General features: G+C 52.7%; 1 long non-coding RNA gene across 27 annotated transcripts in view; it reads left to right on the plus strand.

Annotated features, from left to right (window-relative positions):
• LOC141503543 (uncharacterized) overlaps nt 1-18,053 on the plus strand; it is a 266,282-nt gene that overhangs the window by 86,104 nt on the left and 162,125 nt on the right. For 25 of the 27 annotated variants that reach the window (XR_012472886.1, XR_012472877.1, XR_012472874.1 and 22 more), the window contains 2 exons: nt 13,510-13,610; nt 16,943-17,115. This is a non-coding gene — a long non-coding RNA (uncharacterized LOC141503543). Of the gene's footprint in view, nt 1-13,493; nt 13,611-14,467; nt 14,628-16,942; nt 17,116-18,053 lie in introns of all 27 variants that reach the window. The other 2 variants (XR_012472882.1, XR_012472883.1) reach the window with 2 other exon arrangements.

An 18,053-nucleotide genomic window follows, 5' to 3' on the forward strand; every position in this document is an offset into this window, starting at 1 on the left:
TAATAGCAGACAGGTGCTCCCCCCTGGCCCAGGCAAATGTCAGAAACAGGGGCACCTCATTGTCCCACGCTAGGTCCAGAAACAGGGGTTCCCCTACTGGCCCAGGCTATGACAAGAAGCAGGGGTCCCCTCTTTCCCAGGCTTGGATCAGAGACAGGGACTCCCCCACTAACCTAGGGTATTACTATAGGCAGAAAGTGCCCACTGACGAAGGCTTGGACCCGTGGCATGGGATCCCCATTGGCCCAGGCTGACTAGATGCAGGGTCTCCGCACTGACTCAGGTTAATACCAGATTCACGAGATCCCCAGTAGCCCAGGCCATGGTCAGAAGTAGGGGCTCCCCACTGTCACAGGTAAATAGCCGAGACAGATGATCCGCAGTGGCTGAGACCATGGTCAGAAGCAGGGGCTTCCGAGTGGGCTCGGCTAGGACCAGAGACAGGGGTTCCCTACGTGGCTCAGGCTATGGCCAGAAGCAGGGGCTCCCCAAAGTCACAGGTCAGTAGTAGAGACAGGTGCTTCCCAATGGCCCAGGCCATGTTCAGAAAGAGGGGAATGCCAGTGGCCCAGGCTTGGTCCAGAGACAGGGCTTCCCTGACTGGTCCAAGCTATGGCCAGTATCAGGGGCTCCCCTCTGGCTCAGGCTAGGACCAGAGACAGGGGCTCCCCCACTGACCTAGGCTATTACTAGAGGCAGGCAGACGCCACTCACGAAGGCTTGGGGTTCTCCTTAATCTGGTAGTAACCTGAATGGCCCAGGCCATGCTCAGAAGGAGGGGCACCCCAGTGGCCCAGCCTTGTCTAGAGACAGGGCTTCCCTGACTGGCCCAGGCTTTGGCCAGAATCAAGGGCTCCCCCACTGACCCAGGCTATCACTAGACACAGGAAGTCCCCACTGACGAAGGCTTGGACCAGTGGCATGGGCTCCTCATTGGCCCAGGTCATGACCAGATGCAGGGGCTCCCCACTTATCCATGTTAATGCAAGATAAAAGAGATGCCCACTAACCCAGGTTAGTACCAGTTGCAGGGGCTTCCCACTGTCACAGGATAATAGCAGAGACGGGTGCTCCCCAGTGGCCCAGGCCATGGTCAGAAGCAGGGGCTCACCAGTGTCCCAGGCTAAAACCAGAGACAGGGGTTCCCTATTTGGCTCAGGCTATGGTCAGAAACAGGCGCTGCCCAAAGTCACAGGTCAATACTAGAGACAGGTGCTCCACACTAGCCCAGGCCATGGTCAGAAAGAGGGACAACCCAGTGGCTCAGGCTTGGACCAGAGACAGGGCTTCCCTAAATGGCCTAGGCTATGGCCAGTATCAGGGGCTCCCCTCTGGCCCAGGCTTTGACCAGAGCCAGGGGCTCCCCCACTGACCTAGGCTATCAGTAGAGGCAGGCGGTCCCCACTGACGAAGGCTTGGACCAGTGGCATGGGCTCCCCTTTGGCCCAGGCTATGACCAGCGGCAAGGGGACCCCACTGGACCATGCTATGACCAGATGCAGGGGCTCCCCACTTACACAGGTTAATACCAGATAACGGAGATCCCCAGTAATGCAGGTTAATACCAGAAGCAGGGGCTTCCCACTGTCATAGGTTAATACCAGAGACAGGTGCTCCCCACTGGCTCATGCCATGGTCAGAAGCAGGGGCTCCCCACTGTCACAGGTTAATAGCATGACAGGTGCTCCCCAGTGGCCCAGGCAATGGTCAGAAACAGAGGTACACCAGTGTTCCACGCTAGATACAGAATCAGGGGTTCCCTGACTGGCCCAGGCTATGGCCACAGCAGGTGGTCCCCTCTGGCTCAGGCTTGGACCATAGTCAGGGGCTCCCCCACTGACCTAGGCTATCACTAGAGGCGGAAAGTCCCCACTGAGGAAGGCTTGGACCAGTGGCATGGGTTCCACATTGGCCCAGGCTATGACAAGATGCAGGTTCTCCCCACTGACTCAGGTTAATAGCAGAGACAGGTGCTCCCCAGTGGCCCAGGCCATGGTCAGAAGCAGGGGCTCCCCAGTGGCCCAGGCCATGTTCAGAAAGAGGGGAATGCCAGTGGCCCAGGCTTGGTCCAGGGACAGGGTTTCCCTGACTGGTCCAGGCTATGGCCAGTATCAGGAGCTCCCCTGTGGCTCAGGCTAGGACCAGAGACAGGGGTTCCCTAAGTGGCTCAGGCTAAGGGAAGAAACAGGGGCTCCCCAAAGTCCCAGGTAAATAGTAGAGACAGGTGCTCCCCAATAGCCCAGGCCATGCTCAGAAGGAAGGGCACCCCAGTGGCCCATGCTTTATCCAGAGACAGGGCTTCCCTGACTGGCCCAGGCTATGGCCGGAATCAGGGGCTCCCCCACTGACCTAGGCTATCACTAGAGGCAGGCAGTCCCCACTGACGAAGGTTTGGACCAGTGGCATGGGCTCCCCTTTGGCCCGGGCTATGACCAGCGGCAAGGGGACCCCACTGGACCATGCTGTGACCAGATGCAGGGGCTCCCCACTTACACAGGTTAATACCAGATAAAGGAGATCCCCGGTAATGCAGATTAATACCAGAAGCAGGGGCTTCCCTCTGTCATAGGTTAATACCAGAGACAGGTGCTCCCCACTGGCTCATGCCATGGTCAGAAGCAGGGGCTCCCCACTGTCACAGGTTAATAGCATGACAGGTGCTCCCCAGTGGCCCAGGCAATGGTCAGAAACAGAGGTACACCAGTGTCCCACGCTAGATACAGAATCAGGGGTTCCCTGACTGGCCCAGGCTATGGCCACAGCAGGTGGTCCCCTCTGGCTCAGGCTTGGACCATAGTCAGGGGCTCCCCCACTGACCTAGGCTATCACTAGAGGCGGAAAGTCCCCACTGAGGAAGGCTTGGACTAGTGGCATGGGTTCAACATTGGCCGAGGCTATGACAAGATGCAGGTTCTCCCCACTGACTCAGGTTAATAGCAGAGACAGGTGCTCCCCAGTGGCCCAGGCCATGGTCAGAAGCAGGGGCTCCCCAGTAGCCCAGGCCATGGTCAGAAGCAGGGGCTCCCCAGTGGCGCAGGTTATTACCAGAGACAGGGCTTCCCTAATTGGCTCAGGCTATGGCAAGATGCAGGGGCTCTCCAAAGGCACACGTGAATAGTAGAGACAGGTTCTTCCCACTGGCCCAGGCCAAGGTCAGAAGGAGGGGCGCCCCAGTAGCCCTGTCTTGTTCCAGAGACAGGGCTTCCCTGAATGGCCCAGGCTATGGCCAGAATCACGTCCTCCCCTCTGGCTCAGGCTTGGACCAGAGGTACAGGCTCCCCCAATGACCAAGGCTATCACTAGAGGCAGGCAGTCCCCACTGACGAAGCCTTGGACCAGTGGCATGGGCTCCCCTTTGGCCCAGGCTATGACACATGCAGGGTCTCCCCACTGACTCAGGTTAATACCCGATTCACGAGATCCCCAGTAGCCCAGGCCATGGTCAGAAGTAGGGGCTCCCAGAAGTGACAGGGCAGTAGTAGAGACAGGTGCTCCCCAATGGCCCAGGCTATGACCAGCGGCAAGGGGACCCCGCTGGCCCAGGCTATGACCAGATGCATGGGCTCCGGCACTGACTCAGGTTAATACCAGATTCAGGAGATCCCCACTAAATTAGGTCAATGCCAGATGCAGTGGCTCCACAAATTCACAGGTCAATAGTAGAGACAGGTGCTCCCCAATGGCCCAGGCCATGGTCAGAAGGAGGGGCAGCCCAATGGCCCAGCCTTGTCCAGACACAGGGCTTCCCTGACTGGCCCAGGCTATGGACAGAAACAGGGGCTCCCCTCTAGCCCAGGCTTTGTCCAGAGACAGGGGCTCCCCCATTCACCTAGGCTATCACTAGAGGCAGGAAGTCCGAACGGACGAAGGCTTGGACCGGTGTCATGGGCTCCCCATTGGCCCAGGCTATGACCAGATGCAGGGTCTCCCCACTGACTCAGGTTAATACCAGATTCAGGAGATCCCCAGTGTCCCAGGCCATGGTCAGAAGTAGGGGCTCCCCAAAGTCACAGGACAGTAGTAGAGACAGGTGTTCCCCAATTCCCCAGGCCATGGTCAGAAGGAGAGGCACCCCAGTGGCCCAGCCTTGTCCAGAGACAGGGCTTCCCTGACTGGCCCAGGCTATGGCCAGAATCAGGGGCTCCCCTCTAGCCCAAGCTTGGACCAGAGACAGGGGCTCCCCCCTTGACCTACACTATTACTAGAGGCAGGCAGTCCCCGCTGACGAAGGCTTTGGGTTCTCCTTAATCTGGTAGTAACCTCAATGGCCCAGGCCATGCTCAGAAGGAGGGGCACCCCAGTGGCCCAGCCTTGTCCAGAGACAGGGCTTCCCTGACTGGCCCAGGCTTTGGCCAGAATCAGGGGCTCCCCCACTGACCCAGGCTATCACTAGAGACAGGAAGTCCCCACTGACGAAGGCTTGGACCAGTGGCATGGGCTCCCCATTGGCCTAGGATATGACCAGCGCCAAGGGGACCCCATTGGCCCAGGCTATGACCAGATGCTGGGGCTCCGCACTGACTCAGGTTAATACCAGATTCAGGAGATCCCCACTAAATTAGGTTAATGCCCGATGCAGTGGCTCCACAAATTCACAGGTCAATAGTAGAGGCAGGTGCTCCCCAGTGGCCCAGGCCATGGCCAGAAGGAGGGGTATTCCAATGGCCCAGCCTTGTCCAGAGACAGGGCTTCCCTGACTGGCCCAGGCTATGGCCAGAATCAGGGGCTCCCCTCTAACCCAGGCTTGGACCAGAGACAGGGGCCCCCCCTTTGACCTAGGTTATCACTAGAGGCAGGAAGTCCCAATGGACGAAGGCTTGGACCAGTGTCATGGGCTCCCCATTGGCCCAGGCTATGACCAGATGCAGAGTCTCCCCACTGACCCAGGTTAATACCAGATTCGGGAGATCCCCAGTGGCTCAGGCCATGGTCAGAAGCAAGGGCTCCGCACTGTCATAGGTTAATACCAGAGACATGTGCTCCCCACTGGCCCAGGCCATGGTAAGAAGCAGGGGCTCCCCACCGTCACAGGTTAATACCAGAGACAGATACTCGCCAGTGGCCCAGGCCATGGTCAGAAACAGGGGTTCCCCTCTAGCCCAGGCTTGGACCAGAGACAGGGCCTTCCCCATTGACCCAGGCTATCACTAGAGGCAGGAAGTCCCCACTGACGAAGGCTTGGACCATTGGCATGGGCTCCTCATTGGCCCAGGTTATGACCAGATGCAGGGGCTCCCCACTGATGCAGGTGAATACCAGATTCAGGAGATCCCCAGTGGCCCAGGCCATGGTCAGAAGCAGGGGCTCCCCAAAGTCAGAAGTTAATAGCAGAGACAGGTGCTCCCCACTGGCCCAGGCAATGTTCAGAAGCAGGGGCTCCCCCACTGACCTAGACTATCAGTCTATGCAGGCAGTCCCCACTGACTAAGACTTGGATCAGTGGCATGGCCTCCCCTTTGGCCCAGGCTATGACCAGATGCACGGTCTCCCCACTGTCTCAGGTTAATACCAGATTCAGGAGATCCCCAGGGGCCCAGGCCATGGTCAGAAACAGGGGCACCCCATTGTCTCACACTAGTTAGAGAAACAGGGGTTCCCTGACTGGCCCAGGCTTTTGCCAGAAGCAGGGGGTGCCCTATTTCCTAAACTTGGACCAGAGACAGGGGATCCCCCGCTGACCTAGGCTATCACTAGAGGCAGGAAGTCCCCACTGACGAAGGCTTGCACCAGTGGCATGGTCTCCCCATTGGCCCGGGTTATGACCAGATGCATGGTCTCCCCACTGACTCAGGTTAATACCAGATTCAGGAGATCCCTAGTGGCCCAGGCCATAGTCAGAACCTGGGGCTCTCCAAAGTCCCAGGTCAATAGTAGAGATATGTGCTCCACAATGAACCAGGCCATGGTCAGAAGGAGGGGCACCCCAGTGTCTCAGGCTTGGTCCAGAGACAGGGCTTCTCTGACTGGCCCAGGCTATGTCCAGAATCAGAGGCTCCCCTCTAGCCCAGGCTTGGACAGAGACAGGATCTCCCCCATTGACCTAGGCTATTACTAGAGGCAGGTAGACCCCACAGAAGTATGCTTGGACCAGTGTCATGGGCTCCCCTTTTGCCCAGGCTATGACAAGCAGTAAGGGGACCCCACTGGCCCAGGCTATGACCAGATGCAGGGGCTCCGCACTGACTCAAGTTAATACCAGATTCAGGAGATCCCCACTAAATTAGGTTAATGCCAGATGAAGTGGGTCCAGAAAGTCACAGGTAAATAGAAGAGACAGGTGCTGCCCAGTGCCCCAGGGATGTTCAAAAGGAGGAGCTCCCCAGTGGTCCCGGCTTGGTTCAGAGACAGGGTTTCTCTGACTGCCCTACGTAATGGACAGAATCAGGGGCTCCCATCTGTCCCAGGCTTGGACCAGAGACAGGGGCTCCCCCACTGACCTTGGTTATCAGTAGAGGCAGGCAGTCCCCACTGACGAAGTCTTGGACTAGTGGCATCTGCTACCCATTGGCCCAGCCTATAACCAGCGTCAAGGGGACCCCATTGCCCCAGGCTATGACCAGATGCAGGCCCCTCCCACATACTCAGGTTAATAACAGATTAAGCAGATCCCCGCTAATCCGGGTTAGTACCAGATGCAGGGGCTTACCTCTGTCATAGGTTAATACCAGAGACAGGTGCTCCCCACTTGCCCAACCCATGGTCAGAAGCAGGTTTTCCCCACTGGCCCAAAAAATGGTCAGAAGCAGGCGCACCCCTGTGTCCCATGCCAGGTCCAGAACCAGGGGTTCCCTGACTGGTCCAGGCTATGGCCAGAAGCAGGGGGTCCCCTCTGGCCCATGCTTGGACCAGAGACAGGGGCTCCCCCACTGACCTAGGTTATCACTACAGGCAGGTAGTTCCCACTGACAAAGGCTGTGACTAGTGGCATGGGCTCCCCATTGGTCCAGGCTATGACCATCGGCAAGGGGACCCCACTTGCCCAGGCCAGGGACAAAAGCAGGGGCTCGCGAGTGGCGCAGGGTAGGACCTGCGGCAAGAGGATCCCAATGGTCCAGGCTATGACCAGATGCTGGGGCTCCCCAAAGTCACAGTTGAATAGCAGAGAGAGGTGCTTCCCACTGTCCCAGGCAATGGTCAGAAGCAGGGGCTCCCCCCTTGCCATGGGTAGGACCTGCGTCAAGAAGACCCCACTGGTCCAGGCTATGACCAGATGCAGGGGCTCCTCACTGACTCAGGTTAATACCAGATTCAGGAGATCCCCACTCAATTAGGTTAATGCCAGATGCAGGGGCTCTCCAAAGTCACAGGTGAATAGTAGAGACTGGTGCTCCCCATTGGACCAGGCAATGTTCACAAACAGGGGCACCACAGTTTCCCACGCTAGGCCCAGAAACAGGGGTTCCCTGACTGGCCCAGGCTATGGCCAGAAGCAGGGGGTCCCCTCTTGCCCATGCTTGGACAAGAGACAGGGGATCCCCATTGGCACAGGCTATGACAAGCGGCAAGGGGACTCCACTGGCCCATGCTATGACCAGATGCAGGGGCTCCCCACTTACTCAGGTTAATACCAGATAAAGGGGATCCCCAGTAACGCAGGTTAATACCAGAAGCAGGGGCTCTCCCCTGCCCAGGGTCGGACCTGCAGCCAGAGGATCCCTCTGGTCCAGGCTATGACCTGAGGCAGGGGCTCCCCAGTGAATCAGTTTAATACCAGATTCAGGAGATCCCCACTAACTTAGGTTAATGCTAATGCTCCCCAAAGTCACAGGTGAATGGTAGAAACAGGTGCTCCCCAGTGGCCCAGGCTTGGACCATAGACAGGGGATCCCCCACTGACCTAGGCTATCACTAGAGGCAGGCAGTCCCCACTGAGGAAGGCTTGGACCTGTGGCATGGGCTCCCCATTGGCCCAGGCTATAACATGATGCAGGGTCTCCCCACTGACTCAGGTTAATACCAGATTCCGGAGATCCCCAGTGGCCCAGGCCATGGTCATAAGCAGGGGCTCCCCAAAGTCACAGGTCAGTAATAGAGACGTGCTCCCCAATGGCCCAGGCCAGGGTCAGAAGGAGGGGCACCCCAGTGGCCCAGGCTTGGTCCAGAGACAGGGCTTCCCTGGCTGGCCCAGGCTATGGCCAGAATCATGGGCTCCCCCACTGACCCAGGCTACCACTAGAGGCAGGAAGTCCCCACTGACGAAGGCTTGGACCAGTGGCATGGGCTTCCCATTGGCCCAGTCTATGACCAGCGCCAGGGGGACCCCACTGTCCCAGGCTATGACCAGATGCAGTGGTTCCCCACTTACTCAGGTTAATACCAGATAAAGGAGGTCCCCAGTAACCCAGGTTAGTACCAGATACAGGGGCTTCCCACTGTCACAGGTTAATACCAGAGACAGGTGCTCCCCACTGGCCCATGCCAGGGTCAGAAGCAGGTTTTCTCCACTGTCCCAAAAAATGGTTAGAAGCAGCGGCATCCCTGTGTCCCATGCTAGGTCCAGAGACGGGTTCCCTGACTGTTCCAGGCTATGGCCAGAAGCAGGGGGTCACCTCTGGCCCAGGCTTAGACCAAAGACAGGGTCTCCCCCACTGACCTATGCTATCCCTAGCAGCAGGCAGTCCCCACTGACGAAGGCTTGGACCAGTGGCATGGGCTCCCCATTGGCCCAGGCTATGATAAGCGGCAAGGGGACCCCACTGTCCCAAGCTATGACCAGATGCAGGGGCTCCCCAATTACTCAGGTAAATACCAGATAAAGGAGATCCCCACTAACCCAGGTTAGTACCAGATGCAGGGGCTTCCCACTGTCATAGGTTAATACCAGAGAAAGGTGCTCCCCACAGGCACAGGCTATGGTCAGATGTAGGGGCTCCCCACTGTCACAGGTTAATAACAGAGACAGGTGTTCCCCACTGGGCCAGGCCATGATCAGAAGCAGGGGCTCCCCCCTGGCCCAGGGTAGAACCTGCAGCAAGAGGATCCCACTGGTCCAGGCTATGACCAGATGCAGGGGCTCCTCAGTGAATCAGTTTAATACCAGATTCAGGAGATCCCCACTAGCTTAGGTTAATGCCAGATGCAGGGGCTCCCAAAACTCATAGTTGAATAGTAGAGACAGTTGCTCCCCACTGGCCCAGGCAATGGTCAGAATCAGGGGCACCCCAGTGTCCCACGCTAGGTCCAGAAACAGGGGTTCACTGACTGGCCCAGTCTATGGCCAGAAGCATGGGATCCCCTCTGGCCCAGGCTTGGACCAGAGACAAAGGCTCCCCCACTGACCTAGGCTATCACTAGAGGCAGGAAGTCCTCACTGATGAAGGATTGGACCAGTGGCATGGGCTCCCCATTGGCCCAGGCTATGACCAGATTCAGGAGATTCCCACTGGCCCAGGCCATAGTCAGAAGCAGGGGCTCCCCACTGTCACAGGTTAATAGCAGAGACAGGTGCTCCCCACTGGCCCAGGCCATTGTCAGAAGCAGGGGCTCCCCACTTACTGAGATTAATACCAGATTCAGGAGATCCCCACTAAATTAGGCTAATGCCAGATGCAGGGGCTCCCCAAATTCACAGGTTAAGTGCAGAGACAGGTGCTCCCCAGTGGCCCTGGCCCTGGTCAGAAGCAGGGGCTCTCCAGTGGCCCAGGCTAGTACCAGAGACAGGGCTTCCTTAATTGGCTCAGGTATGGCCTGAAGCAGGGGCTCTGCAAAGTCACAGGTCAATAGTAGAGACACGTGCTCCCCACTGGCCCAGGCCATGGTCAGAAGGAGGGGCACCCCAGTGGCCCAGGCTTGGTCCAGAGACAGAGCTTCCCTGACTGGTCCAGGCTATGGCCAGAATCAGGGGCTCCCCTCTGGCCCAGGCTTGTACCAGAGACAGGTGCTCCCCTACTGAACTAGGCTATCACCAGAGGCAGGCAGTCCCCACTGAGGAAGGCTTGGACCAGTGGCATGTGCTCCCCATTGCCCCCGGTTATGACCAGCGGCCAGGGGACCCCACTGGCCCAGGATATGACAAGATGCAGTGGCTCCCCACTTATTCAGGTTAATACCAGATAAAGGAAATCCTCACTAACCCAGTTTAGTACCAGATGCAGGGGCTTCCCACTGTCATAGGTTAATAGCAGAGACACGTGCTCTCCACTGGCCCAGGCCATGGTCAGAAGCAGGGGCTCCCCTCTGTCACAGGTTAATAGCAGACAGCTGCTCCCCACTGGTCCAGGCCATGGTCAGAAGTAGGGGCTTCTCCGTGGCCCAGGGTAGGCCCTGCGGCAAGAGGACCCCACTGGTTCTGGCTATGATTAGATGCAGGCGCTCCTCACTGACAAAGGTTAATACCAGATTCAGGAGATCCCCTCTAAATTAGGTTAATGCCAGATGCAGGGTCTCCCCAAAGTCACAGGTGAATAGTAGAGACATGTGCTCCCCACTGGCCCAGGGTAGGACCTGCAGCAAGAGGACCCTACTGGTCCAGGCTATGACCAGATGCAGGGGCTTCTCAATCAATCAGTTTAATACCAGATTCAGGAGATCCCCACTAACTTAGGTTAATGCCAGATGCAGGGGCTCCCCAAAGTCACAGGTGAATAGTAGAGATAGGTGATCCCCACTGGCCCAGGCAATGGACAGAAGCAGGGGCACCCCTGTGTCCCAGGCTAGGTCCAGGGGCAGGAGTTCCCTGACTGGCCCAGACTAGGGCCAGAATCAGGGGCTCCCCTCTGGCCCAGGCTTGGACCAGAGACAGGGGCACCCCCACTGACCTAGGCTATCACTAGAGACAGGCAGTCTCCACTGATGAAGGCTTGGACCAGTGGCATGGGCTCCCGGCTATGACCAGATCCAGGGGCTCCCCACTGATTTAGGCTTGGGCCAGAGATAGGGGCTCCTCCACTTACCTAGGCTATCACTAGAGTCAGGTAGTCCCCACTTACCAAGGCTTGGACCAGTGGCAAGTGGCTCCACATTGGCCCAGGACATGTCAAGCGGCATCGGGCCCCACTCGCCCAGGCTATGACCAGATGCAGGGGCTCCCCACTCTCCCAAGTTAATACCAGATGCAGGGGCTCCCCACTCTCCCAAGTTAATACCAGCTGGAGGGGCTCCCCCACTGGCCTAGGCTATCACTAGAGGCAGGTAGTCCCCACTGACTCGGGCTTGGACCAGTGACATGGGCTCCACATTGGCCCAGGCAATGACCAGCGGCAATGGGCCCCACTGGCCCAGGCCATGGTCAGAAGCAGGGGCACTCCCATGGCCCAGGCTAGGACCAGAGACAGGGTTTCCCTAAGTGGCCCAGGCTATGCCCAGAAGCTGGGGCTCCCCACTAGCCCAGGCTTGGACCAGAGACAGGGGCTCCCCCACTGGTCGAGGCTATCACTAGAGGCAGGTAGTCCCGACTGACCAAGGCTTGGACCAGTGGCACGGGCTCCCCATTGGCCCAGGCTATTACCAGCGGCAAGGGGACTCCACCTGTCCAGGCTATGACCAGATGCAGGGGCTCCTTTATGTCCCAGGCTTGGAGCAGAAGTAGGGGCTTCCGAAAGGCCCAGTCTTTGACCAGAGACTGGGGTCCCCACTGCCACAGACTTGGGCCATAGATGATCTCCCCCACTGGCCTATGCTCAACCATTAGTAGGGGGTCCCCACTGGCCCCGGCTTGGACCAGAGATAGGGGCTCCCCTACTGGCCCAGGCTATGAGCAGAGGCATGGGCTTTTCCATTGTCTCCGGCTCCAACTAGAGGGAGGGGTTCCACATGGGTCCAGGCTATGTCTAGAGGCAGGGGCTCCCCAAAGCCCCAGGCTCTGACCTTCAGCAATGGCTCCCCACTGCCCCATACTTGGACCAAAGACAGGCTCTCCCCCACTGGTCCAGGCTCAGCCGTTGTTAGGGGATCCCCACTGTCACAGGCTTGGTCCAGATTCAGGGGCTCCCCAAAATTCCAGGCTCTAACAAAAGGCCGGGGCTCCCCAATGGCCCAGGGTCGGCCTAGAAGTAGGGGCTCCCCCTTGGTCCCAGACTTGAACCAGAGGCAGGAATCCCCACCATCCCAGACATGGCCCAGCGGCAAGGCATCCCCACTGGTCCAGGCTCAGCCATTGGTAGGGGCACCTCCACTGGCCCAGGCTCTGACAAGAGGTTGAGGCTCCCCAGAAGCCCAATCCCAGACCAGAGGTGGGATCTTCCTAGTGACCCAGGATCCACCATTCTTAGAGGCTTCCCACTGTCCCAGAGTTGGGTGAGAGGCAGGGTCTCCCCACTGTCCCAGGGTAATATCAGTGTCAGTGGCTCCCTACTGTCCCAACTAAGACCAGAGACAGGGGGCCCCCACAGGACGAGGCCCTTTTCAGAGGCAGGGTTTCCCCACTGGCTGAGGCTCAGAACCAAGGCAGGGGCTCCCCACTGGCCCAGATTCAACCATTGGTAGGGGATCCCCTCTGTCCCAGGCTCTGACCTGAGGCAGGGTCTCCCCCTGGCCCAGCCTCAATCATTCATGGGGGTGGGGCTTCCCCACTGACCCAGTCTCAACCATTGGTAGGTGTTCCTTCACTCTCTCAGGCTTAGACCAGAGATTGGGACTCCCCCACTGGCCCAGACTCAACCAATGTTCCAGGTTTTCCCAATGGCCCAAGCTCAGCCATTGGTTGGGGGGGATTCCTTAATGACCCAGGCTCAACAGTTCATATGGACACCCATGCTGTCCCAGATTCAACCATTAGTAGGGCAGGTTCCCCCTCTGTCCCAGGCTGTCCTGGGCTAGCCCCATTCCAAGGAATGCTGAGAGTTGCTCAGAATTCCATATGTTGTAGATAATGTTAGAAGAAATTAACTGGTTTAAACTACTAAGAGACAGATCAGTCACTATTAATGAGGTCACTAGTTTTTACTGCCTTGCTCAGCCTAAAACTTATATAGGCATTAAATGTACTCAAATAGAGACAATTTGAAATATCAGGAGTTCCTTTTATTTTGGGAAATGTTCCCTGACCAAATGGTGAAATCTTGCCTGGACGATGGGATGAAATGATAGAAGAGTTTAATGAAATGGTAAATTCTTCCTTCCAGACTATTCCAAACACCCGGTTCCTTACTTCCTATTTACCTCTTGGAATGGATGAAAAGGAGAGAGCAGAGAACCTTTCTATGTAATGTTGGATGTCATAAATGCTTTTCTTTTTACAAATATTTTATTTATTTTTCCAATTGCATCCAAAGATAGTTTTCCACAATCATTTTTCTGTAAGGCTTTGAGTTTCACATTTTTCTTGCTCTCTCCCTTCCCTCTGCCCCTCCCCCTGACAGAAAGCAATCCAATATGTTATACACATATAACTCTGTTAAACACATCCACATTAATGATATTGTGAAAGAAGAATCAAAAAGGGAAGAAAAATCCACAAGGGGGGGGCAGGGAAACTATAACACATCAAATAAATTTTAAAAATTGAAAATACTCAGCTTAGTGTGCATGCAGACTCCTCATAGTAGATCCTGTAGTATCCATCTCTTCCAGTGTCCAAGCTGATAAAAAGAGAGATAACTTCGTTTGTATGGGCTGCCTTGGAGGAGAAGAGAAAAATGGAAAGAACCAAAGAAAGCACTGGATCCCAATAGGTACCTTGGTGAATGTGAATATGCTGTTTCTTCTATTAGCTTTGACAGGTTTATCTTCATTGTTTCTACAGCTCTGTCACTTGCATTGTTCTCTTTAAATAGACATATCAATTAGAAGTGACTTTAACATTATAATTAAAAGGTTACAGTTTTGAACTGTAATAATAATAATAACTGACATATTGTTTTATTATATTACCTATATAATAATATAAATAATATATTTTATAGAATAATAATATATTATTATACCAGACTTTAAGGCTCACTATGCTCTCTACTCACTTCATTTGGACCTTATAACAATCTAGTGGACCAAGTCCTACAGATATTACTGTTTCCATTTTACAAATGAGACAACAGAAGCTCAAAAAATAGAATGACTCCCCTTTGGTCATATAATTAATAAGCATCTAAGTGGAATTTAAACCCAAGTCTTGCAGGCTCCAATTACATACTCTATCTGTGACACCAGGCTACCTGCACTTTAGTCTCTAATGAATGTGAAATAAAAAAGGCACTCTTCTTTAATTTCATTAATCATGGAATAAGTATGCTGGACCTAAAAAAAAAACCTTCAGGGTCATTTAGCAGAAACCTCTATTTTCACACATGTAGAAATTGAGGCCAACAGCGTGAAAGTGACTTGCTTAAAGTCACCCACTGAGTTAGCAACAGGATCAGAACTAGTATCCGCTTATAATTGAATCTTTCCGCCTAGACAAATATAGAAGCCCCATTGATTGTGAATACAGAAATTGAGATATTAGCTTTTAAATTTGAATGTGTTAAGGTCATATGCTTTAAATAGGAACTTTTCTAAAAAGTCGTTTCAATTAGACTTTTCATCTTTTCAGATTATCACCTCCAACTGGCCTAATGTTCCTTCTAGCTCAGCTTTTCCTTACTTCTAATATTATGGATGGCTTTCCCTGCTCTTTCGGTGCTGGTTTCATGCTTGGTCATTGCCTCTTGAGACTTGTCTGCTTACCAGAAGCAGTTGTCAAGGAGCACAAGGTGATTTAATAAATAAAAGTCACTTTGTCAAAATAACTGGGTCACCAACTTACCACAAACACATTTCATATGATTTGAAGTCATTAAAAATCTCAGTCAGCACAAAATTGAGCCTGTTTTGTGAATCCTAAGTAAGCACTTCATTCCAGTTTAATGAGACTGCTATTGTTAGGGATTAAGTTCATTTGTCTATTAAGAGAGACAGAGAGAGAGAGAGAGAGAGAGAGAGAGAGAGAGAGAGAGAGAGAGAGAGACAGAGAATCTGCAGATTTAAAAGAGGGCAATTAAGAGACTTTCAAAAATACATAAATAAAAGTATAGATTTCAAAAATATAATCTTAAAATTATAATAGAGAATTTAAGTATAGAGACCATAGAAATTGGTTTGTTCTATTTATTGGCAGTAGGTGGCGCAGTAGATAAGAGTTCCAGGCTTAGAGACAGAAAGACCTGACTTCATGTTCTTCAGATGCTTAATAGCAGTGTGTCATTGGGCAAATCATTTAATCTCTGTCCACTCAATTTTCCCATCTGTAAAATGAGAATAATAACTGTTCCTCTCTTCCAGATTTGTTGAAATCATATTTGTGAAGTGTTTAATATAGGACCTGGCATATTGTTAGTGCCTAATAAATGTAGGTTTCCTTTAAAAACAAAGTCACTTAAAATTCTGCCCTTCTGACCTCACTTCCTACTTGTTCTCTGCTTTCCTGTTACCTTTCTGGTCTCCAGGTCTATAGGCACCATCTGATCTCTGGACTCTGACTTCTTGTTGGCTACTTTTGGTTAGTAATCCCACTTCACCCAACCTTTTAGCCAAAGCAAGGAGGTTCCAAGTCCCTTTTCTTGATATTTCTTTTTTTTTAGTTATTTTTTTGCAAGGCAAATGGGGTTAAGTAGCTTGTCCAAGGCCACACAGCTAGGTAATTACTAAGTGTCTGAGGCACAATTTGAACTCAGGTCCTCCTGACTCCAGGGCTGGTGCTCTATCCACTGCCCGACCTAGCCACCCCTTCTTGATATTTCTTTCAACTAAAGCAGATCCCCCAAAGGGACTTTTCAGAGCCTAGTATTTTTTTAATATTTTAATGTAAAAGGTGATATTTCTATGAAAAATATTCTCTAATTCAAGCTTTGCATGGTTTAAAAAAGATAGCCCCTTTTTTGTTTTGCTAGGCAATGGGGTCAAGTGACTTGCCAAAGGTCAGACAGCTAGGGAATTATTGAGTGTCTGAGGTTGGATTTGAACTCAGGTCCTCCTGACTCCAAGGCGGGTGCTCTATCCACTAGTGCCACTGTGCCACCTAGCTGCCCCCCTTCGGTTAACTTGAATTCATGAAGATTCTTGCTGTATATTTCATGTAACTATCAACTGGAGTCAGAATTTTCACCTAAGAGCCCAACTATGGTCTCGATGGTTTCAGTCACTTTGGAGGCTGTTGACCACCTCCATATCCCGAGTTGGTTCCAGGGAACAAGAGTCATCCCATTGTCCTTCAGTATCACCCGAGAGCTAGGTAATGGGCCAGGGCAGGGACCCTCGATCTTTAAAGGTTTTTGATTAAACTTTGCTCTTTCTTAGCTCTTCTTGAGTCTCTCCTCCACTCAGGCTTTGGAAATGGAGGCAGAACTTTGGCTATGAAATCAGCTGACCTGGATTAAATCCCAGGCCTGCCCCTCACTACCTGTGCTTCTCACCACCTGTGATCCCTGGCAATGCCTCAGTTTCTTTATCCCTAAAATGAGGAGTGGTGGACCAGATGACCCAGCTCTAAATCTATGATCCTTTCACTTATGCACAACCTAGACCCACTTTGGGAGTTTTCATCTTTAATTTAATTTTTTTTTCTTAACTTGATTCATTGTTAAGACAATTGCCAGGTGTTTCAGATACTTGTAGGGTCAGAGCTAGAAATGCTGAGAACAGAGGCTAAAATAACTGAAATATACTTCAGACTTCAAGAAAATGTTGGGTTGTTAGGCAGTAAACCACAGGAGTTAACCAGAACATTCCAGAATGTTGGGTAGAGACTCAAGCTAAGAGAAATGTCAGAAAAGGGCCCCTTACATTTATTGAATTGCAAAAATAAATTAAACTCATATCAGTCCAGGACTTAGTTTGGAAATAATCAGAGTTGTAAAGAGGGACACAATAGGTCCTTTCTCTGTAATCCTAGGATTTGGAGTTGGTAGAGGCATTTTAGATGAACCCTTTCACTTAAAGGATAACAAAACTGGGTTAAAGAATAAGATCTTTGTCTTTTAATATTTAAGGATATCTCTCTATATATTCATTCTTTCTCCATTAACACTAGATTGAGAGGGATTATCCCTAGAAATGGCAGCTTGCTGTGGAGCGTGGAGTCCCAGGGATGATAAGAGATATAAAGGAAGTTCCTGAAGGAAGAAACAGCAGAAGATTCTATACCTTGCCCCCTGGATAGAGATGGAGGAACCTCAGAGACCTGATGCTGGGGAAGCAGCAAAGGTAGGCACCCTGATATGGAGGAACAAATCTAGGGTCCTCCCCTCCTTTTCTCCTGGTTTCTACTGGGAGTTGTTGGTTGAAGGGGACTCTCTTGTACTTCCAAGTGTTTCTCTCTGAGGAGATCCTTAACTACCTTTCCACAGGCAGGTCTCTGAAAGAGGTGACCCTTATATGAGGGAGTAGCAGCCCCATACCCTGGGGCTAAGCTCCCTGGGAAAGATATATGGATTAGTAATAGTCAGCCCTCTTCTCCCTTCCCACCCAGCCATGCCTGCTCTCTGCATGGAGTCCCCTTTCTCAGCTCTTCTCTCTCCCTGCTCATGCTCATCTCTCTGGGCTGTGCTCTCATTGACTGGTCTCCCTTCCAGGACTCAATCAGTTTCCTTTGAAAGGCCAACTCCAAGGGTGAAGCCCTGATTCAGTCATCCCCTGTTTGGCATTACAGGGAAGACAAATACCCAAGGCAGAAGTACTTTCACTGTCAACCCTAGATGGAGGTCTCACTCTTTAGCCTTCTTAAGTTGACCAAGCTAATGTAGCCATTACTAACTACCGGTACTCACAAGAGAACCGAGATGGGCCCTACCTCAGGTCACATAACTGCTTCATAGAGTTGAACTGGGAATGGACTCTGTGTACTTTGCACCCTTCTTTTCTCCCCCTTCTCCCAAATTCTATGCTGCCTTTCTCATCACCTCTCTTCCCCTTAGCTCTCCTCTGATTCTGGCTCATTCTCTGTTGCCTTTTATGCTTTCCCCATAGAGAGAGAGAGCGAGAGAGCTACATAAGGATTCAACCCTCAACTCACTGAGTAATTATCTCCATGCCTCCTAGGAATTTCAAGGCTGAGATGAAGTTTGATGCTGCATTTAAAGTTTTATGTGGCTTTAGAAATGTCTCCTAACATTCTGTAAATATACCTTGTTGAAGAGCCTAAG

Source organism: Macrotis lagotis, chromosome X (genome assembly GCF_037893015.1).
Source record: "Macrotis lagotis isolate mMagLag1 chromosome X, bilby.v1.9.chrom.fasta, whole genome shotgun sequence".
In the NCBI taxonomy this organism is placed as follows: domain Eukaryota; kingdom Metazoa; phylum Chordata; class Mammalia; order Peramelemorphia; family Peramelidae; genus Macrotis; species Macrotis lagotis.